The following is a 24,639-nucleotide window of genomic DNA, read 5'->3' on the forward strand; positions in this document are numbered from 1 at the left end:
GGTGACTTTAAGGCTCATTGCATCGGCATCGATTTCTCCCAGCTACAAGGTGGGCTGCGCTGAAGACAGACATACAACTGAGCGTATCGTTGTGACCCTGCCTGTCTGCTTTGAAGACATGAGGGCTTCCCAACCCTTCTGTTGAAAAATTCTGGGCTGAACCCTGAGGCAGTTAATGTGGATTCTGTTTTCCTGAGGATGAGGACGCTATCGCTCTGGTAAATGCTATGGCTGTCTTAAGGGTGGGTAACCAGTGCAAGCAAATAACGCGTCCATGTTCTTCCAAGGCTGAATGTAGCACACATTCTCAAAGTCCCAGTACAAGCACATCAGGCAAAGCCCAAAGCCATTTAAAGCCATTTGTATTATTCTCATCGTTCACAACATGTACACACTTGAGACCTTGCAGCACAGTTTGTTGAGCGGCTGACTGTCAATCATCGACACAGTGCCCCAACCCCCCGCCCTCCTAATTCCTACCACAACACTTCATGTAATTTTCTCTATTTTTCCCTGTCTGAATAAAGAAAAAATACAAAAGATGGCAGGCTTTTTGTGTAAATCATAGAAGTAAAATATGAACGCATGCAGCTTGTCTGGTTTCGAAGAAAATATTTCAATGACTGAACGTGACTGGTGCAATGTTACGGCGATTCAGTTTATGTGGGTGGTTTAGATCTTTTTCAGTGCTGGCAGGTCTGACATATGCATTTAATATACCTTGTTACGATGGCCTTGTAAGCTGTTCTGGATGAGTGAAGCCATTCTTCCGTGGTTCCATGCCAATAAGATTACGTAAATCATGTATTCATGTTGGCCTGTAACATGCTCTGAAGCTTCTATTGATCATTTCCTTATGCTAGCTTACTTCTGTGAATGATAACCTAAGGGAAAAGACTGATGGATACCATATAGATATATATACTTTTACAAAAAAGTTACAAGTTAAAGATTCTATGTTAAAAACATTAAGCGGTACAGTATGAAAATAAAACATGATATGCACAGCTGCAAGTAATGTAGACTATGCGAAAATCCCAAATATAATTTATGATGAAGTAGGATTATGAAAAACAGGTACAAATGAGTCATGGCAATATAGGTTGACAGAATCATTTCACATTAATTTCTGAATATAGACTCACTACTTAGAAGTAATGAATAAGAAATTTAGATTTCATTCCAATGGACTATAACACAATTTAAGCGTAAGACACACAGAGAGACACCAGCGAATCAGACCTTTTCAGAGACTACTCAGCTTGCACGGTCAGCACACTTAGAGCCAAAATGGATGAACTATCCCCGAACAGAAAATGCCACCGACCTCCCCCACCGCCCATAGCCCTTACTGTGATTTCTTACTGTGTCAGTAACAGTAGTGCTTACACGTGCCGTGCTATTTACGTAGTGATGTGTGCACATCATATATCTTTTACTGCGCATTATTATGTCACTTGTATGGACGTGTGCATTTTTATTTTTATTTTATGTTTTGTAATTCGGTAGCGTTTACATCTTCAACAAATTTCCCCTGGGAGAAGGAATGTTTATCTCCTCTCGCTGCTGAGCTCAGCACACACGCTGCGTGGCTTCAGCTAGGATGCAGCGGTGACTGGTGACTCCGCTGTCCTAATTCTGAATGAAATTAAACTTTAAAGAAATCAGGGCTCAGCAGCAGGACATTATTAAACATTCTAATGATGTCATAACTAATAACATTTAATTAAACGTTTATCTTTTAAGGCTATTTAAAATGAGAACAATAAAATATGAGGGTGGAAGAAGTATGAAAGTACGTAGATATTGCTTATTACATCATAAAATGTGCAAGTGATTTCAAGTTCTACGTAATTTCATCAGAGAACACTGAAACCTTAGGGAACCAATTTCATCCAATATGTAGGATTATAATTTTAATTTTCATTGTGTACATACACTCAGTGAGCACTTTATTAGGGAGACCTATACACCAGCTTGTTATTGCAAATATTTAATCAGCCAAGCATGTTGCAGTATATTAAAGCAAAGCATGCAGACGTGGTCAAGAGGTTCAGCTGTTGTTCAGACTAAATGTTAGAATGTGGAAGATGGGAACTTTGACTGTGGAATGCTTGTTGGTGCCAAACAGGGCGGTTTGTACATCTCAGTAACTGCTTATCTCCTATGATTTTCATGCACACTCTCTAGAGTTTGCAAAGAGTGGTGCAAAAAACAAAAAACATCCAGTGAGTACCATTTCTGCAGGCAAAAACATGTTGTTAATGAGAGAGGTCAGAGGAGAATGGCCAGACTGGTCGAAGCCGACAGGAAGGTGACAGTAACACAAATTAACATTCATTACAACAGTGGTATGCAGAAGAGCATCTCTGAACACACCACACATCAAACCTCTAAGTGGATAGGCTACAGCAGCAGATGACCAATAATAAAAAATAGGTCTATAAGTACCTAATAAAGTGCACACTAAGTATATACTGTCATTGTAGTGCTTATCTGATTCTGTTCTGTTCATAGAGCAAATGACCATTGCTTTATTTTCCATGTAATGCTTTGAATATCTTCTGAATATCATCATTCAATTTCAGGAAGAGAAAGCTTCTGAATACATCACATTAGCTGTGTATTTCCAAATGTGCTATTTTGGTCCCTACATATGAGCATCTCTGAAAGCTATGGGCTAAGCTCATCAGTGCATAAAATGCCCCCTAGAAATTAATTAATTGTATAGAGATAAAAAATAAAGTCTGAATGCCATGTTGGTTGATATGATGCAGTCCAAGCCCACCTATCACATTTATACATTTATGCAATGACTGAGGAGCTCTGGGTGACCAGGTGATGAACCAGATCATTTGGGTACAGATGGGTCACACAGCAGATGCCAGATCACTGGTTTATGGGAGAATCCAGATGCCGAGGCAGTGGCATCTGGAAGGGCACAGCCACTGAAGGTCACACACACACACACAGGTACTGCTGGGGAGAAGTTCACCTCTGCAACACACACACACAGGTACTACTGGAGAGAAGCTCACCTCTGCAACACACACACACACACACACACACAGGTACTGCTGGGGAGACGCTCACCTCTCCAACACACACACACACACAGGTACTGCTAGGGAGACGCTCACCTCTGCAACACACACACACACACACACAGGTACTGCTGGGGAGAAGCTCACCTCTGCAACGGAGCCAAACAGCTCATCCAAATCGACACTGTGAGGACGTTAAGTCGCCAGATCTCTTCTCTGATGCCGTCGTCTCCGAAGGCCTGAAGGTGAAAGCAGCCAGTACCTGCGCCGGCTCTGTCACAAGGTGACCTCCGGATTTATCACTCAAAGGAGAGAGATGCTGTGGCGCATGACAGGGAATAAATGGTTGCCCCAACTCCGCAAATTAAGTGCGTCTGTAATGAACAACTTAGAACGGAGGCTCACCTCGATTCGATACAAGAAAAGTAAGCCACTGTGCTGCTGTGACAAATAACTTCAGAGTGACACGAAAGGATTAATGACACTGCTTGACAACACACAGCAATAACACACGGAACCTATTACCGAAATAGAAATGTGTAAAAATAGATGCTATGTACACAAGAGATTGGCCGTCATTTGGCAAGATTCAGACAGAATTGCTATGTGTGGTGATAAGACTAAACAAGATATAGTGTAGGGCTTTCATCTGTATACGGGAGTAGCATGAAATGCATTTAATTTACACTTCTCGCATGTCTCAGCAGAATGGAGAGGCAATTCGGGTGTTATAAGGACTCGATATCACAAGCGGCTGACTAAATTCTTGGTATTGTGGAAAAGAGGACATTTTTGCATTAAAATTCATTAAGAGCTTCCTCTTATTTTGGATGCAATTGGACGCATTTACCTCAGGGGTTTCCCCAAGGGGGAGCAATAAACAAAGGCAACAGATTCAATCGTGGCACATCATGTGTTCATGCAGTAAGGTCCCCCTTTTTAATTGTTTCTCTTTTTTGTAGTGTCTCGCCTCAGAGCCTTCCCTCAGAATGAACATATGCCAGATAAAATTAGAGAGACAGTTCATCACTCTTGTAATCTCTAATGACCCCGGGAGAGAGTGCAGAGGGGGGGCATCTGAAAAGGCTTTGGGCCCTCTCAGCTTCATCAAACATGACACCCTCGCCACTGACCCGGGACAGCGTAGGGGTGGACCATTTGTCAAACTGAAAAAGCAGAAAGTGTAGGGGGAAAAAACATCTGCAGCACCGATGACGTTGAAATCAGGAAGGGGAGCAGCTCTGAAATTGTTCAATCAGTTCAGCACTTTGCTTGTTGATGCAGCTAGATACATAGTGACCTAACTAAAAAACTAAAGTTTGTGTGTCTTAGTCTTTACTAAGTCACTAGTTACCACTAGCTAGTTTCAAACTATCGCTTTAGTGAATGTGGTTGCACCACCGATACGTAAGTTATATCTTAGCTAGCGTGAACTCTTCGTTCAGCCTCCACAGGCCGCTTGGCTCTTCGTTCAGCCTCGACAGGCCGCTTGCACCTCCCCCTCTCCGAACTCCCCGTTTTGGTCAGAACTGTAGAATCTCTTCCCACCTTCAAGCGCAAACTGAAGACGGACCTCTTCAAGCAGCACCTCTCCCCGTCCCTCCCTACCTCCCTGTGAACCTTAATTGTTGTCTTTCTATGATTTACTTTTTTGTATATCGGTATTTTTAGTTTGGCTAGGTAAGCAGTGTTTGGCTAGTTAAGTTTGGTCATTTTTGCTTTGTTGTTTGTTTGTTTAAGGCCCTGGTCCTTATCTTTGTTGTACAGGTAGCAGTTGAAATTGTACTTCCCTCTAGGGTCTTTCAACACACTTATCCCTGGTTATGGGTATGCACTTTGTTGTACGTCGCTCTGGATAAGAGCGTCTGCCAAATGCCATTAATGTAATGTAATGTAATGTGAACTAAGTAATGCAGAGTTGAAACATTGTGTCTTTATCATGATGATGAGGAATTCATCACCAATCAATCAACAAGCTACAATGTAAACACGGAAGTCAACTTCCAAATTTTGCATAGACTGAAGCAATATTGAACCAAATATCAGTGTGTGCCTGATTTTTTTTAAATACATTGGAAAATAGCCTTATTTCACATTTTGAACCAATGGACACTGATATTGACATTGCATGCTCACGTAACAGTACACATAGCTAGATGCATTGAGAAAGAAATAGTTTCACTAATGTATTCAGTCGGTAACAACTTGCTCCTACATTGCAGGTGCAACCTAATGTCAAAGAAACTGGATAGAGCTCGCTCAAAAAAATCAACTTAGCTGCATATTATAATACTTACAAACTTGTGGCATGAAGTTACATTGAAAAATACAATACATAGCCACTATAGCTAGTAACCTACAAAATACACTGCTTGGAGGTTTCTCTTTCTCTGGGGGCAAGGCCAAGTGGTACAGTATTATGATATTCAAAATGTTTTCACAACATTATTGAGTTAGTTGCCTACTGCAGCTTTAATAACCCAATTCATTGACATTGTAATTCAGACATGAGATTTTGCCATCTGTTTGTCTAGGGACCCCACGTCTACATAAGAAACTTTTTTGAAAGATTTTGACATCTTCAGATTGATAAAGGGAGTTTCAGACCAGAGATGTGACAGGGAAGTTATTGTCCCCTGGTGTCACAACATGATTAATTATGCGGCTGGCTCTGCGCAAGCTGTAGTCCTTAGATTAATGGACCCAAACACACCCACCTACAGATTCGCCGTTCTTGTGGACCTTCTGAAAGTGCACCTCCATATTTTTGGTTTGTGATAAATTCTGTTCTGAGACGGCTGGCTGTCAAAAGTACTTTCTGGCAAAATAGTATCCCTATAGGACATTAATAAATATTGGGTTGATATTATGGGCTCCGTCTCAGGACCTTGTACCATGCTGACATATGCTGAGGTCAAACTGTTCATGTATTTTCATATGTATACAGTGAGCTCCAAAATGTTTGGGATAAAGTACATTCTTCTTGATTTGGCTCTGTATTCCACAATTTCAGATTTAAAATGAAACAATTCACATCTGGATAAAGTGCACATTCACGTGTTCAATACGCTTTGGTTTCACCATTATACACAGCCTTATTTCAGGGCACCATGGTGTTTGGGACATATTAATATTGCATAAATGAAGTGCATGTTCATTGGATACAGACCAGGTGATTGGCCAGTCAAGTATATTCCAGCATTTGGCTTTGAAAAACTCCTTATTTGAGCTTTAGCAGTATGTTTAGGATAATTGTCTGGCTGTAGGATGAAGCTCTGTCCAATGAGTTTGGAGGCATTTGGCTGAACTTGAGCAGGGTTCCAAATATGGCCTCCATATTTTACTCTTGCTAGCACTCTGATACAAGTGAGTCTTAGTCTGTTACATCATCAATGAAGATGTGATGGTAGCCATAGAGTACATTCCCAAACCACACCACCCCTACAACCATGTTTCATAGATGAAGGTGCTTTGGATCTTTTGCAGGGTTGTGTTACTAGACCATGTGCCCCCTTAATATTTTTCTGTGCCATAGTAAAATGTTCATGAAAAAATGGTTACCACCATTACTGTCAAGCGGTAAGTCATAGCTATAACTTAATGGGGGGAAAGAAATGTCAGCTGTCAGCCACATGCATTGTAAGGCCTGGGCTTTCACAAATTGAGCACTGAATGTGTTGAGGCTAGCTCCACATATTTTGTCCAGCCTAGTAAAAATGTATTTGTTTACCACTCAAAGTCTGATATCACAATGCATTGCTCACACAGATCAGCCCACACCTCTCACCCAGTATGCAGTATGTGTGTGACAACTGTGTGACTGATAAGACCGGCAATTGTTCGCTAATTGCTGATGTTCATAATCAATACTATTATTAATAGGCTACAAATGATAAATCATTTGCTTAGTTTCTTTAGTTTACAAGAAAATGTGGATATATACTGGGTTTATGCTGGAGAAAGCTACAAAGAAGAAAAGCCAGCAAAGTGAGACTCAGACAAGGGAAGATTTACCTCAGAGTGAGAATTGCAGAAGCAGCAGAGCTGGCTGCAGAATTCAGTCAATGCTGAGGGCCTGTTGTGTCCACTAGAGCTTTAAATCTAGCAATGCCCCTGAGAAGTTCCTTTTGGCCTCTAGATTTTGCTCTTGCCATAACTCTGATACTAGTGAATCTTGGCCTCATCTGTACAGCAGACCTTTGAATCAAATCTTCATTATGGTCAGAATTCTTCGGTCATCAACTTTCTTTCTTGGCCTACCAAGCTCTTGGCAATTACTGAGCTCACCAGTGGTCTTTTTCTTCTTAATGATGTTCCAGTTGATTTTGGTAAGCCTTTAATAAAAACTGAGAATTTGATTGATTCTGTTTGATTAACTGATTAGAAATGTAAACTTGTGGAGTACAGAGACAGTGAATTTTATTCAATTTTGACTGGCTGGAATTTGACTGAAAGAAGAGGCACATTGCAGGCACCTTTCACAACTTTTCTTAAAAATGTCACATATACTTTTTCTTATTTTATAATTTCAAATTCTTTAATACTTTCTACAAATTAATATCTAAAATATACCAAGAACAGTTGGGTAAAATTGTATAAGTGAACCTCTTATCCCTTACCCCCTCCCCTTCTGCCTGTGGCATGCAAATTACGAACATTGACACTGTTTTTAGGTAACAACTGCTTTGTCACATTAAGAGGACAAGTATTGAATTAGCAAGCCATTAGTAGAACAATAGACAATTATACACTTTTCATTCATTTCTTTGAGGACTTGCAAAACTCAAAAACATATGCTCAATTTAAAAGTTCTCTGAGGGAAGTTTTCATTTGTTTTTCCCAGAAAATTCTACATTCTGAAAATGATCCATTTGGGGAAAGGCTGTGCGTGCCCAGCTTGCTGGCAGGTCACAGAGCACCAAGTATCATTGGTCTTTTTGTGGAGCCTGTGCTGTCTTATTTCCTGCCCCAATTTACACCTCTAATTGGACATTTGCAAAACAAGAGGAACCGGTGTGGCACAGGGTGGATGAGATCTCCAAATTAAGATAATTTCACTTCTTTAGAGCAAACATTTGAAAACATTTTTGTTATGAGTTCCTATGAGTTCTTATATGACAAATAAACAAGGAATAGGCGCTGACAGGGGACACACAAATCACTTGCAATTTATCTAGAATAAATGTAAAATTAGAAACTATATTTTATCGTTTACTAATTGAAGACATATTTGCTAAATTAAACTAACATTGATGACAGTGCTCAACATCTATCTGACTGTTATTTTCGATGTTTCAAAGTCGGGCCACAACATTCAAAAAATAACCTTGTATAAATGTCAATTTGACTCAAATAGACATCAAAATGCTATGGGAAAAAATAATATCCTGACTTTAAAGCCTGTCACTATAATGTACTGTATTTTCCTTTCTTTTTTCCTGTTGAAATCAAAGCAGCAGTCATTTGTCCACGAGCCACTGTTCAAGGTAGTTTGCAAGTTCAATGGTCAAAGTGTTAATGCACAAGTAGTTCAGGTGATGTTTCAGCATAGGAATCAATCATTCAATTGAATGACTGGGCTACAATAAATGTTGATAATAAATGTTAAGATGATGCCATACGTGGCTATGTAACTGCATAGGCCCAATTACATTATCACTGAGTTTACTAAGTAGTATGGTGCTTATATGTACAATATTTAATCACATTTTCCATTTAAAAATATAATTGGTTTCCACCTTCATTTTTTCATCCTGCTCCCCCAACAGCATAACTCCACGCCTCTAAGTCCAACTCCATCTATGCTTAAGAGGTGTGGTACAGGTTCACCCAGTGCCACTACCCCCTCTTCCACCCTGCCTTTAAAGATTGTGGGAGTATATGTGTCTTTACCTATTATTCACAGTGGCTCCCATTTCTGTAGAGCTACCAAAAACGGCTTTGTTGTCTTTATGAACTTATCGCACTGATGCTTCAAAAGTCACAATTAGCCACAGTGGCCAACCAGTTTAGTCCTAGAGGCAGAAATAAGTTGCTTAATATTCCATGGGCAAATGTTTAATTACCTGAGAGATAATTACTCTGAAAAATATGCATGACAGAAAGTTCATCTCAAACAGTAAATTAGCTCTACTGTAAGCATGTTAACCCCTTAAGTAGCGCCTCCTTTTTTAACACAAGCATGGAAATGACATACCCAAAATACTATTCTTGAACCCTTTTGACTACAGGCATAATTCTGAAAGGTAACCCTTCTGGGTTTATATTTCAAGTAGTGCTGTCAATCGATTAAAAAAATTAATCGAATTAATTACAGGCTTTGTAATTAATTAATCTAATTAATCGAAATTAATCGCACATAATGATATTTGCCGTGAGAAGCAAAAAAATGTTGTAAAAATGTTTGAATGCAAATGGATTGTAGTAGATGAGTGAATAAATGAACATAATAGACATTATTTACTTTAAAAGATCAACATATTTTATTTCACATCTTTTATTTCACAAACGGCCATAATATTGAAACTAAGATATGACCTAATGCCTATGCAATAGACCGTTCCCCTTATCGCAATGCATCCTGGGTCCTGTATCCAGGAAGCAAGAAAACCCATTGGGTTATATGGGAGTTTGACGACAAATTATGGAAAATCAAATTACATCTAGTTTTGAAGTGTTGCAGAGGCAAGAAATCGCTGCAGAAGTTGCAGATAAATGCACGCATCCCCGCCGGCGGCAGGCGGGGCCGGGGGAGGACGCCCTTACCCATGCAGCCGGTCTTATGGGGCTCCACCGGAGCTCGCTACAAGAGGGTCGGCGGCAGAGGAGGACCCCGCGCGTTCCTCCTCTGTGCCGACCCTCTCGTAGCGAGCTCCGATGGAGCTACAAGACCCAGTGCCCGGGGAAGAGCATCCTCCCTTGGCCCCGCCAAATTCAACTTCTGCAGCGATTTCTTACCTCTGCAACACTTCAAAGACGTAAAGATTTTTGCAAGATGTAACTTGATTTTCCATAATTTGTTGTCAAAACTCCCGTTTTTCCACCGGGCTCACTGCTATGTGTTTTGCGTTGAGGTGATATTTTAGGCTCGAGTTACTCCGATGGTACGCGAATTCCTTGCTGCACAAATTGCACAGAACCGTACTCCTGTCAACAGTTCCATCCGGCCGTTTTTTGAATGTATATTTCCCATTCAATACGCCAAGCAACGTGTTCTCATCAGCCTCCATCTTGTTTGCAAAGCTACTGGCCAGTGACGTACGGGGTCAAGGGCATCACAGCGCATAATTAATTGCGTTAATTTTTTTAACGCGTTATTTACTCTATAATTAATTAATCGAAATTAACGCGTTATTTTGACAGCCCTAATTTCAAGAGTCATAATTATTCTAAATATTACTAAAAAGTTACAGAAGCTCAAACAGTGGAAGTGGAAGATTTTTTTCTCACTGAAAATATTTTGAGTGGATACAGATTATTGTGGCTTTTTAGAATTAAAAACTATAATTGTGTTGATTCGTGTTGTGTGCTGATTTCCAAAATGCAGAGAAGGTGAGGTCCCCCCATGCTTGTTTTGCCACCCACATGTTACAAAATAAGGGACTGTTGCCATTAAAGCAATGGCATAGAGATAGAACCACAAGTTTCTCCCCTTTTCTGAAATGGTATATCCTGCTACCATAGTGATTGAAAATTTCACCATGAAAAAAGGAATGAAGGCAGAAACACTTCAGACTTAAGGGGTTAACAAAAAAAGAAAAAATGTAATTTAATTATAAATAACATTTGTTTAAATGAATTAGCCAAGTAAAAACAATTACATGTTACAAAGATCCCTTACATATGTGGAAAAGAGCAGTGTTGAAAGGTGGAATTAATAAACAATTTTCACCCAGCCTGAACACCACAATGAATGGGAATGTCTGCAAATCACCTTCTGTTAGCCTGTGATGTTGAAATATGTGTGGCTGAAAACATTTGCCTTGCTAATTACTCTGAACATGCTGTTTTTGGGTGCGTGACTAAACAATGTGACACCTTAAATATACATTCCCCACCAGTAGCTGTGTTCAGACTCTTTGCATTTCATAAAAAATTTCCAAAATTAAAACAACTTGTTTAAAGCTATCAATAGAATACACATAAATTGGTTTACTATTCTGTATAAATAGGTAATAGGCTACTAAAACACCACATACACTACACTGGGGTAGTAATACAAAAATGACTTTTAATCAAGAAAAAATTTGATATGAATACCTTGAATATCAAATGAGGATATTAATTAATTAAGCATGCATCAAATTCCATAGAAAATTAATGCGGGTCCATTTGGAGCCCTGTTGTGCGTTCTAGGGCTATTCAGTATGTTGTGCAAGCTATGGTTAATGTAATGTAATGTAACCATATTATAAAGTGTGATCACATCTAAACTTTATGTTCTTCTCTATTGAAAAAATAAATTTTGGGCCCAACATGGGACTCAGCATGGTCAATTCCTACCCCAATTTGGAATGGCCAAACTTGTGCAACCACAGCCGGATTCATACGCAAACCCGATTGCCAATTCACGAGAGTGTAGACATCCACAGTTCTCCAACTCACGTGGTGTCACCAGCTGCTTCCTTTCACACCATAGAGCCAAACTCACGTAGGGTACAGCCATAGGAAGACCTTTCACATGCAGCTTTAGCATGCAGTGCAAAGGCACCCGATTGGTTAGCGGGGGTCACTCGGTAGCAATGAGCGCAGGCCCATAACCAACTGAGCTCTCCCTTACCCAGGGTAATGCAATCGAGCAATGCAGCTACTGCCCACAGCTGCTATTGGTCTGGTCTGGATTCCATCCCAGGACATGGGGCTCATTCGTGCTCCACAGCGTGGTGCTTTTACCGAATGAGCCAACCAGCAGCCCCAAAAGCCAGTTTGTTATAATACATACATGACATGTAGTTATTCTTATCAGTATACAAATCATACCATATACTGTAAATGACTAACTTGCAAATATGCTTGGTAATATGAGTGCATATTATGAAGATTAGTTGCAAAATCAAAAATTTACATTCATTCAAGTGCAGTCATTGCTTTCAAGCGGTGTGCGTTGTGCATGTGACTTCTTAATTTATGAGTATTTCACATCTTAAAGCAGTATTTTGTGAATTATTACAATCATCGCAATATTACTTTTCACAAGTCAACCGCATACATAAATCTTGCTAACTCATCTCACAACTAAAGTGTAGAAATTTAGAAGTGGTTGATGAGCCCTGAGAGATTTTTCCATGTCCATAAAAGCTTAAATTGTGTCAGCTCAGCTGTGTCAAATTTCCTGTGTGTGTGTGTGTGTGTGTAACAAAATGACATAGCTGACGCAGGGTATATACAGTAGTCAAACAATGCTGACAAATTGTTGCTGTCGCATTTTATTTGTAATATTTCTTAATGTTTTATACAGCCTATAAAACTTACTGTGTTAACATGTTCCTTGCCATTATTTTTTGTGGTTTATTCTGTTCAAAAATGTATGAGGAAAAGCTGATTGTCATGGTGGAGAAACTATAAAAAGCTATATGACCCACAGAATCTGCTGTATGAAGACAACATTACAAAATATGCTATTTGGAGTGTCATCGCCGTTGCTGAAGTTTAGCCGAACATCTTGCTGCTATTTCATTGTTAGTAGCTATGCTTTTATGTTGTGTTGAGTGGTATCGCTCCAGAGTCTGCTTTTACCTCTTGGCCAATTCATTTCTGACACAGGCAAATACTGTGTGGCTGTGTGTTAGAGGAGAACATTGTGAGTAACCTTCCACTTTGCCTTCAGTCTGTAAGTCTCTATTTGAAGAATGAGCTGTAAAAGACAAAAGGAGCTAGCAAAAACTGTCAGGGGTGGGGTGGGTGGGGGGAGTGCTAACTTCTTCTCACAGTTCTTTTGTGCCACCACTCCATCAGTCATAAAATATTGAGGGAAAGAGAGAGTGAGAGAGAAAGGGAGCGAGAGGGAGAGGACAGAGAGATGGGGGGGGGGGGGGGTGGCAGAGAGTATTCCCCAAACAATTGCACCACTTTGTAGCTTGCTTTCATTTTAAAAGAAAATTAAAGAAGAAAAGATAATATTTTTTGTGAGCCATGGCTGGCCCTCAGTTACACCATAGCCCTTTCTGGGCTGGCACTCGCATTTTCATTTGGGTATAGAATCCCAGTGAGGGTCTTCTCTCATTACATTACATTACATTATTGGCATTCGGCAGACGCTCTTATCCAGAGCGACATACAGTTGATTAGACTAAGCAGGAGACAATCCTCCTCTGGAGCAATGCAGGGTTAAGGGCCTTGCTCAAGTGCCCAACGGCTGTGCAGATCTTATTGTGGCTACACCGGGATTAGAACCACCAACCTTGCATGTCCCAGTCATTTACCTTAACCACTACACTACAGGCCGCCATCTCTCCTTCTTATTTTCCTGAGGACTGCAAGGGTCTCTCTGAAATGCTACACTCTAAAACATAATCTTGATTTAGTCTCCCCACATAGTCTCTACTTCGAAAACTCAATATCAGGGATCAGGGTGTACATGCCAGCAGGGAAGCTTAGCTGGAAATAATCTATATTAATCAAATAATATCAATAATAATGAATAATTCATAATAAGTATTTTCAAATTCTGATAAATGTACAGCATAATCTCATGTATTGCCCAATCATAATGTTTACCACATGTAAGCTAATGCACATGCACACACACACACACACACACACACACACACACACAAAACACACACGCATGCACCACTAACAATGCGTAACTTATAATAAAATAAATGACAGACAGATATTTTGACTCTGCATGTTGGCATACTCTCCTGCATGCGCATTTTACTGAATTCCGTTTCATATGGTTCCATCATCATCCGTATGGGTGAATATGTTGTTGGTTTATGCACCCCATGAATATGAACACGGTTAAACTTGAACAACAAATTATACTGTGCAATATCCTGCCGCATCAGGTGTATCAGATGAAATTACAATGTTCTGTGTATCTGTTGTGCTACTTGCTGAAACAAAACTCATATCAGCAGTGATAAGCCATTAATAAGCTACAGTTTACCAAGGTAGTTTAGAATCTCATTTACATGGGGAAGTGTGTCACTCTCTTCGTTATTACTTTTTCTTTCTGATATGCCCCAGTCATCTTCTATGCTCAAAACAAGTTCCTTCTTTTGTTCAAAGGTTGCTGAAACTGAAATATAATGCCTCCATTCATTAATTTATCAAATAAATTATTCTGTGTTTATCTTGAATATATTCTCTTTCATCTAATAGTTAGCGATAAAGGGTTTGCACATATAATCTGCATGCCTGTGGCATGTTTGTTTAGGGCTACACTCAGATATGTGACTTGAGAAGCTTTGCCGTAGGCAGCAAATAATTGTTAAATATCTCCTCATTATTTTATCTTTGATTTCATATTTTTACTCCAGAATGAGATTTCTGCATAAATAAGAATTTGAATTCTCTCAGACAGTGGCCTTTTGAAATATTCAAGCATCTTTTATTCAAGTGTTGTACGTGAATATTTTGCCTTTAAAAATGTCCTTAATTTGTGAGCACTGCCGTGCATAATAATGTTTGAAAATAGGCTGATGAGATTTCTCAACCGAAATGCGATGAGCAGGATTAGGCTGGGGAAATGAAACCCTGACGAAAACAGACATAAAACACCTTCGGCAGAGACAGAGTTCATTGATTGCCATGTTGATTTTGCCAGAGAGAGGTCAACAAAGGGTGCTTCGCTATTCTTTGTGTACATACCTTATAAAGCGCCTCACAAAAAATCAATTCCAGCATTCCTCTCACTCTTGTTCAATGCATCTCAGGTTGAATGACATTAAGGGCTCTTATCTGACAAATCATCCCCTTTACTAGCATTTAACAGGTCAAGCTGATTGAAGCTCAAATGTCATTTGATATTTCCAGTGAACAACTGACAGATCGATAAGGGATTTGAAGTGCAGTCAGTGTTTTACAAAACACTGACAGAGTGGCTGTTTCAGTTCTTCTTAATCAACTTTTCCTTTGTCCAACCATACACTTTCCATGGGTTTTATCTATTGTATTTCTGTATTATTCATGGTGTATTTTTGGTTCAAATTCAGTTTGTTTAAATGGTAAATGGTTGGCATTTATATAGCGCCTTTATCCAAAGCGCTGTACAATTGATGCTTCTCATTCACCCATTCAGACACACACTCACACACCAACAGCGATTGGCTGCCATGCAAGGCGCCGACCAGCTCATCAGGAGCATTTGGGGGTTAGGTGTCTTGCTCAGGGACACTTCGACACAACCGAGGCAGGGGATCGAACCGGAAACCCCCCGACTACCAGACGACTGCTCTTACTGCCTGAGCCATGTCGCCCCCACATCCATAAGCAGAAATACATTTGATTTACAGAAACGAGCATACATACCGTTTACCATTAATTGACACAAACAGTCATGCATCAGCATTTCTCAAGATATAAACCTTAAAATTATTCCACTTTCAGACAGAACATTTTGATATGTCGAGCTATAAAATTTTCACATCCCAAGTCGATAAAATTTTTTTGATGATGATATTACAATGTAATGTAATGTAATAATGTAATGTTATTTTTGACATGGACAAAGAGCATTCTCTGGATAATTACCCTAAAAGATTTCAGTGTGTTCGTGTTGAATTCCTGAGATCAAATTCACACAACTGATCATCCCTTCCCAGAATGCATTGGTGATTAGCCCTTATTTAATTCATTCATTCATTCATTATCCTAACCTGCTTATCTTGAACAGGGTCGCTGGGGGGCTAGAGTCTATTCCAGCATACATTGGGCGAAAGGCAGGAATAGACCCTGGACAGGTCGCCAGTCCATCGCAGGGCACACACACCATTCACTCACACACTCATACCTATGGGCAATTTTGACTCTCCAATCAGCCTAGCCTGCATGTCTTTGGACTGTGGGAGGAAACCGGAGTACCCAGAGGAAACCCACGCAAACACGGGGAGAACATACAAACTCAGCACAGAGAGGCCCCGGCCGACGGGGATTCGAACCCAGGACCTCCTTGCTGTGAGGCAGCAGTGCTAATCACTGCACCATCCGTGCTGCCTACTTATTTAATTTCCATCTGAAAATAAAAAATTTTCCCCAAGAAGGTGTGAAAGTCATCCATGACTAATCAACAGTAGGACTGAATTCAGTTGTGAAAAATAGATACCCTCCAGAGCTACTGTATACAGAGCTATAAAAGCTAGCACAGACAAAGAGACCCTGCAGGTACACAGCTTGGAAACTGTTCGGAAAACGTCAGGAAAGAATAGGGAAGTTTAGCGCCTTTCATAGTGGTATCCGAGTAGGTTTGTTCCAGTCAGCAGGTAATTGAGCCCAGCCGCAGAGGGACAACATGGGGTTGTCTGTCTTGAATAGACTCCTCTTAAAAGTTTGTGTGCTTTGTTGCACTGCCTTGAAGATGCTGTTCCGCTGGGAGATCGGGGGAGATCAGACTGCTGATGTCCCAGAGACATTGTTCATCCAAACCTGCAGGGTAACACGCATGGCTGAGCGGAGAAGTTATTTGCTCCTCTTTTGAATAGCTGTTACGAAACCCGTTTTTACCCCAGTGAGAAAATGGAAACATACAGTGCCAGGATAAAAGTGGTTCTATATTCCTTATTTCCCCTATTATTGCATAATTATTATGCTGAATGGTTTCAGATCTTTAGACAAAACATAATGTAGACAAAGGGAAACACAAAGCAAATTTTTTATTATTTTTTTATTATTATTTCATTTATTTCATGCAGGGGAGCATGAAACTCCGGTCCTGGAGGGCAGGTCTGTGAGTTGGTTTTTGTTCCAACCAATTACCTTAATTTATTTTTCTGACAGCTCTATAAATTATGTTGGTTCACTCCTGTAGTTGAGCACAGCAAAATCTTTTGGATAAACTTGCAGTCTGCAACTTTAGCTGGTGCAAATACAAATGTTTGATCAAGATATTATTTAGCTAATTAAATAATTAAGAGCAGAAGTTAGCACAAAACCCTGAAGTGGATCGGCCCTTGCTGTGCACCCCTGATTTAATGTAAACACCAATATCATCCATGTGAAAAAGTGATTGCCCTGTCAGTTACTCAATCAACCAATTAACCACATTTAATGGATAATTAGATTCAGCCGATTGAACACGGACAGGCTTGATTGGAGCCAGCCCTGTTGAACCTAAATCTCACTCATATTGAACCTTACCATCAGAGTAAAGTTGCCATCACAAAGGTTTCTACAAGCACACTATGCCAAGATCAGAGGACATTCTGGAAGAAATGAGAAAAAAAGACCACAGTCTGGAAAGGGTTAGAAAGCCTCTGGGACTGCCATTATCTCCAAAAGAAGGAGCAGTGGTGAATCTTCCCAGGAGTGGCTGGCCTGCCAAAATGTATCCAAGGGACAAGTCCATGAAGTCACAAAGATCCCATTAGAACATCCAAAGAACTTCACTCTAGCCTCAGCAAAGGTTGGTGTTCCTGACTCCACAATAAGAAAGAAACTGGGCAAAAATGGGATTAATTTTTGCTAACCAAGAGAAATGTAAATTCTCACCTGCAATGAAGAGTGGGCTAAAATTCCTCCACAGCGACTGATGTCTAATTATAGGAATGGTTTGGTTGCAGTTATTGCTGCTAAAGGATTTGCTGCAATCAATTATTAACATTGCCTGTGACTGTTGCCACTCCCAAGAATTTGGAATAGTCGTACAGTTGTAGAACAATGATCTTTGTATTCATTGAGCCTTACATCAGGGTTTATATGAATTGAAATAGCCTATGGATTAAATTAATGGATATTCTACCTCAGATAATTCTTTATTTATTTAGAATTATAATAAATATTTAGTAGGCTTATTTCCCCAGTAAGCACATATAAATTGCCTCAAAGTTTGCACAATTTAATCAAATTCATAGGGACTACATTGTACATTGTAGAATTACAAGAAGTATTTAGGAGGCTTATTACAATTTCCCATTAAGCACATATACACCCCAAAGTCACATATACAATTGAATAAAATTAATTGTGACTATTTTGTAGTTAGAATGTTTGCTCACTGGTGCAAGGTTGCCGAGACATGACTGTGGAATGCATTGAATACCGACGCCCCAGCGACATAAAGCTAGCGATTAGCCGCAATGAAACAGCACAGCGATGTAGCGCCAGTGTGCGAGCAATGTCAATACTATGTATTCCGCATGAATTTGAATACGTTGTGCAGATGCCGCAGTGACAAAGTGTGGTACTGGGTTAGTACCAAAATATCACTTTAGTGTCAAAGGTTCACTTAGATGGCAATACATCTAACATAATTAGGCCTGTTAATGGTTTATTGTTGCTAATTGCTAATAAACAGCTATATATGTGTATGTGGATTGCAGGCTATAGGCCAACGCATTTTAACAATAGCTAATTGCAAAATGCCAGGAGGCAATGTAAGTGCGATAATACAGATTCTGGAAAGTGCTGTGATCAAGATTCTCGTCCTTGTAAGTTGTCAGTTGCAATTTGAACCTGTTCTATTTCTAACAACATGGTGTTAAATTAAAGGTAAACAAGCATGCTCTTTCTATCCATGATGAAACTAATTAAGCGATTAGTGCACAAATATATTTCATTCGTGGCTGTTCCTATAGCAGCTGGCAACTTCCTGTTGATTTTATTTATTCACATTTGACCATTATTTAACCAGGAAAACCCCTTTGAGATTTTTTGCAAGGGGGACCTCAAAACTGATTTATTTTTGACTTCCTGAACTGTTGCTACCGCAGTGCATGTTATTTCAATCATTACATTACATGACATTAATGGCATTTGGCAGAAACTCTTATGTAGAGCGATGTACAGTTGATTAGACTAAGCAGGAGACAATCCTCCCCTGGAGCAATGCAGGTTTAAGGGCCTTGCTCAAGGGCCCAACGGCTGTGCGGATCTTATTGTGGCTACACCGGGGATCAAACCACTGACCTTGCGGGTCCCAGTCATGTACCTTAACCACTACACTACAGGCCAGCCACCCGTCAGTCCCACAAACATCCAGCATTACTGATCAGTAATCATTTGTATCCCCAGACCCTGGGGATTTCCGTTCTCAGCCTCCATTGAACCCCCCCTAATATTCCAAATAAAGTTTCTCCCTTGATTGCATGTTATTATTAGTGTTTAATTCAAAGTTGAAGGTACAATAGGTAATTCCGGACAGTAGGTAAAGTCGCATCAATGTTGACCCTTGTCTTGCACTGAGATTTGTGGCTATGCACATGACACATCTCTCATTTTCTTTGGTTTAACCACAGGAGATGCACGATCTAAGGATCGCTTGCTGGTCCACCATTTTGGATGTTGCTGCTGCAAGGTGTATGCTTGTGCATGTTTCAGAATAAGCCCCTCCCCCACGCACCATTGGCTGTGGCAATTAGAAACAATTTTCGACCAATGAGCTTGAATTATTGTACAGCTGTACAATGTTATGAGTGTCGGTGCATCAACTGTATATTTTGAAACCCGAATTTAAGGACTGTAAACACAGGCAGATGTTGAGTGAACATGTCAGTCAGCCTTTCAATGGTAGGAAGGGTTTTACAATGGTCTTGTAACAATGTTTTAACACAAAAACCTTACCTATCATAGCTTTAATACGGGAGGGGCCTTGTGTCTCGACCTTGCAGGGAAAGCCCGCAGACTTGTGCTACACCACTGATCTGCAGACTGGTGTATTTCAGGATGGAACGGGAGCAGAGCATCTTCAGAAAATGTCCGCCCTTTCCTCCTCCCCTCCTTGATGCATTATTTATTTGCACCATCTGTATACCTCGTACACAAATATACACACCAACATTCCCAGTGTTTAATCAACAAACAGAATTAACTTTTTTCCACAATAGAGACTGCCAGTACACTATTAGAAAAACACAGTTAAAAGTATTCACACAACATATGCTTTGTAAAACAAAGCGTTACAGTAGTCTGAAGCACCTTTCTGTGGTTTCTTTGTTGGCAGTCTTCAAGGAATATGCTGCATACCCGATAATCCCTAACAACCTGCATATCAAGCAGATAGTGGCAGCAAACATTATTTTCTCTGCTCAAAACTTTTTAATGAGATGTGTAACCGTAAGTGCATATCGATCACCCCCATCATTCTTCGCCCACTTTGTATAACATTTTTTATCATCCAGTTTCCCTGTTGCCTGTCATTCATTATGGAAAGTTATTTTTTTACTTTAAGGATTTGCGGATTGCAACTCATCAATATAAAAAACATAAGAGTGCAAGCATCAAAAAAGGGACCCTTGCAAATCTAGCGGTAAACAGTTTTCGTGTTACAATATTTATTTTTATTCTGCTGTATTGTGTTTTTCTTATACATCTGGCAGTGAAAAATCTCCTTTTTTCATCCCTAGGGAACAAATGTTGGTAATGTATGTTTTTTTCTCTTCAGATGGTCTTGTTTGCCTTCAACCCTTCCACAATAAAGGCCTGATTTAGAAATAAAAGGCTTTGATTTGCCATGTTATATCTGCCTATGAAACCACATGAGTTTTATCCATGAGAACCGTCGTGACAAAATGTCTCTCTTAGAGCCACCTGTTTTACTTTGATGTCTCAGCTATAGTGCAGGAACTGCGTAACAGAAGTAAACGTGTGATAAAGCTCCACTTCATTGCCATGCAAAGGATATGTCAGAGATGCAGTTTGAAGAGCTAAAGAAACACACCTGGAATTAAAATGACTTCGCCACCTGTCCTCTGATTCAAAAAGGTGAGATAAAAGGTGCTTGGGTGAAGTCTCACCCATCTCCGGCTTCTGGGAAAAGACGCAATGAAATGGAATGATAAAAAATAAAAGGCATCCTTCTTAACAGAACAACATACTGGGCCTCTCTGCCCCAAACATACTGATAATACTTCAGACTGGACTGCTACACTGGGTCCATTTTATGTCTATTTGTCTATTGTCAAGCACAGTACCTCCTCCTCCTCATCAGTACTTCCCATAATGCACTTCCAAGGCTCCCTTCCAATTTCAACCCTCGTCTCTGTCATGCTATTATTGTAGGATTGTTATTGTATGCATTATGGTTTAATGTGGACGTTATTATGGTTTTAAATTAGCAAAAGGTAAGTGACATTTAGGCCTCTACTTAATAAACATTTGGCCTTAACTTTCACTTATAAACAAATGGAAGCATCACACTTCTTTCTTAATAAATTGTTGGGATTTTTTTGTGCGTGATTTCTGAGCATTTCTGAAGAAAAAAGAAATGTTGCTGTTGACTGTTTATTGAACGCAGGCCTTACTGTTTTGGATAATGTTGCGCTTACAATTCCCAAACTGGCATGTGTATTAGCCAGGGGCTCATTTCACGAAATCAATTTGTGAGCATTTTCACACGCAGATCGTATTATCTTATCCATATCCATATGCGTCTCATGAAATCGCTTGTGAATCACGAATAAAAGTTAAATGACCACAGACCTCTTTCAGGATTAATTTTGTTCTCCAGAAACTTTTGTCATCTACTTTTGTCATCTACTGTGCCCATGCCCAATCCTGTGTCATGGAGGGTCGATCACCACACCAGCTAATTCACTAATTAGTTCCCTTCTCTCTAGGTGTGTTAATTAGTTCCAGGGTCTAGTTCCTACAATTGTGAGAAACTGTGATTTGTGCACAAATTAAGTAAGACCTGATGGATTTTAAAAGGAAGAAAGCTAAATAAAAGCAAGCAAGAAAGCTTGGATCTCATTTTGCACCAGTCCCATAAGTGTATTATTTCAGGGTCCTGGGTGATTCCAGTCGAGAACAGAATAAAGTTTCCCACTTCCATTGGCAGACTAAATTGGAGGGGTTTTGGCTAAAAGTAGCACTTTTCTTGACGACAATCATCTGAATATGGGGAGAAAATGAAGACAGACGATGGATGGAAGCAGCACAGCTAGGAAGCCTTACTTACTGACTCGCTGACGTGCGCTAGAATTGCTGTCAGAAAATTATGGGCATTTCTATAGATGATTTGGTCCACAATCATTACTATTATTCTTATATTATGTCATAATAATAATTACATCCTTCATTACAATCATCTGGCATGCTGGGAGAGGGTCCTTTAAACTGCAATTAATACTGTACCATATCCTATATGCAGTATTCTGATAGATGAACTGACTGATTCCTGTTGCAATCAAAATGGTATTGATTTAAATGTATTCATTCATTTCACACCTGTCAAAAGCTTGAGGAATTATTCCAGTGGTTATCTAAGGACACCTGAATGACACAGCTGCCCATGTTTGTATTTCATTCCTCTGGACCTTCAGTCTTAGCTGGGTAATGGTGCAGCTAAGTCTTGAACCTGCCTGCATTAATACTAACTGCCTTTACCTGAGTCACTTAAGAGCTCATGGCAAATATCTTTTTCAAATATAACTGCATTTCTTTTCCAAAGTTTTAATTAGTGTCCTCTGATTTGTGAGCCTCCAAAAAGGCTCTTTTCCCTAGATTAACAGAACTATGTAAATATACATGTAGTTTACCTCATTACTATATGTACATAACAACTGACTGAGTATGTCCTCAGAAATCATTGCAGCATATGAAGATTGTGTGTGTGTGTGTGTCTGAAGGCAAGTGTGAACCTGAAGCTAAACATTTTCTTCTGTCTGTGGAGGAGAATGACAGTCAACTCTCGAGCTGGTGTATGGGGCGCAGTGTGCTAAAACACCCACGTACAGATCTGTAGGTGGGAGAAACTGAGATGGCTCCAACAGCTCACAATTTTGGGGAGCATCTGTTGGTCTCTGAGACATGGATATTAATGGATCAGCCAGAACTGCACATGGCTTCCAAGAAAAATGGAATCTAGGGTTGTTTGCTCCCTGTTAAACCCTTTATTGCCCTCAATAATAAAGAAACTATGGATGTATGTTTTAGTTCCTTGTGGCAAACATAACAGCAACCTTTTTAATTGACTGCAGTTTTTTTTCATGTTGACCTGAGACATATTTTTCAACAAGATATGACTCAAAATTCCAAATGGTCGAGCAGAGCATTAAAGGGTTAAGAAACAGAACAGGCAATTTGTGTGAACACAGCCATGAATCTCGCAGTATCACTACTGAGAAACGATCGTGATGACCACTGATGGGATCATTTTTCTCAATAACAGGATGGGATTGCTGAGTTCGCTGATCAAGAAAACAAAACAGTGTTTGGTCTCTCTCTCTCCTGTGGTTTGGACATACAGTGCTGGACACTGCAGCTGCACAAACCTGTAATGATCTGTGATGTCAGAGCAGTGCTGGCATTCTTAATCACATCATTGTTACGTTAAATATTTCAGAATCTTCAGTTTTGCCCTTCAATGAACAGAAGGATTTTTTTTCCATCTTCTCCTCAGCTGAGAAGACATGTAATGTGTTTAAAATGACACTTTAGTCTCTTTCATAATAAAAATGTGAAATATCATGTATTTACAAGATTGTCTCATTAATCGAATACATCTTCCATTACTCATTGGGATTGATGGAATCTCCTGATTCCACCTTCAAGCATACGGTTTATTTTTTTGTTTTTGGTCATCACTCTGTTCTGTTTGTTGCTGGGAGGTAATATCAAGATCACGGGAGCTGTCTGCCGGCATCAGTAATACAGACCCCGGCATCACATTAACCTTTCCGTTTAGTACGGTGGGGCCAGGCACCTCTGACTTGTTTGAGCCCACTCATTAGAGAAGCTTACTGTTTTAGTGCATTCTGTGCACGCATCCCATCAGGCTGACATGGGTCTGTGGGAAGGCTAAATGTGAATCAGAAAAAGCATTACCTCAGGTTATTGCCTCCTCCTTGTCGGTGTATAAGTAGAGAACATTTGACTCTGCTGTCTCGCTGTGTGAATCCTCCTCTTCGACCAGAGACAAGCTGTAAGTCTGTGAAATGTGGGATGACACCAGGCCCTTCCACCTCTGCTTTGGGGGGTGCAGTTTGAAAATGGCAATTCCAAGCAATCGTGACAAACTAGCAAAGGTAAAGATGACAAGGCAATCAAAATATACACTTTTTTTGTTGTTTTGCTGTGAAAATACTGGCACTGATGAATGCGCCTTGCTGTAAGATCAGATACTTTGGTGAAAAATCCCAGGCCGAAACAAATAGAAACGTGTAAACAGGCCACGGAGAGAAGGTTCAGCAGGGAAGACAACATGGCTGACGTTATTACTAGCTGTCATAGTGAGTCCAAAGGGCACGTGGTCTGAAGGCATTCTGCTGGAGATATGCTGGTCCACTTCACACAGCTCTGTCCTTCCCCTGCCCGGGAACACTGACCCTGGCCTCGAAAAGTAAAGTTCTGGAGATAAAATAAATTACCTCTGAAATGTGAAAGGACGGTTCACAGTGTAAGGTGATATAAAGGAGGATAAGATTGTGGATTCCGTTTTGAGACTGAATCTTACCCGTTCGACAGCTGGGCCACCCTGCAGCTATACCCCACTGGT

This window comes from Conger conger, chromosome 3, assembly GCF_963514075.1.
Source record: "Conger conger chromosome 3, fConCon1.1, whole genome shotgun sequence".
Classification (NCBI taxonomy): Eukaryota; Metazoa; Chordata; class Actinopteri; order Anguilliformes; family Congridae; genus Conger; species Conger conger.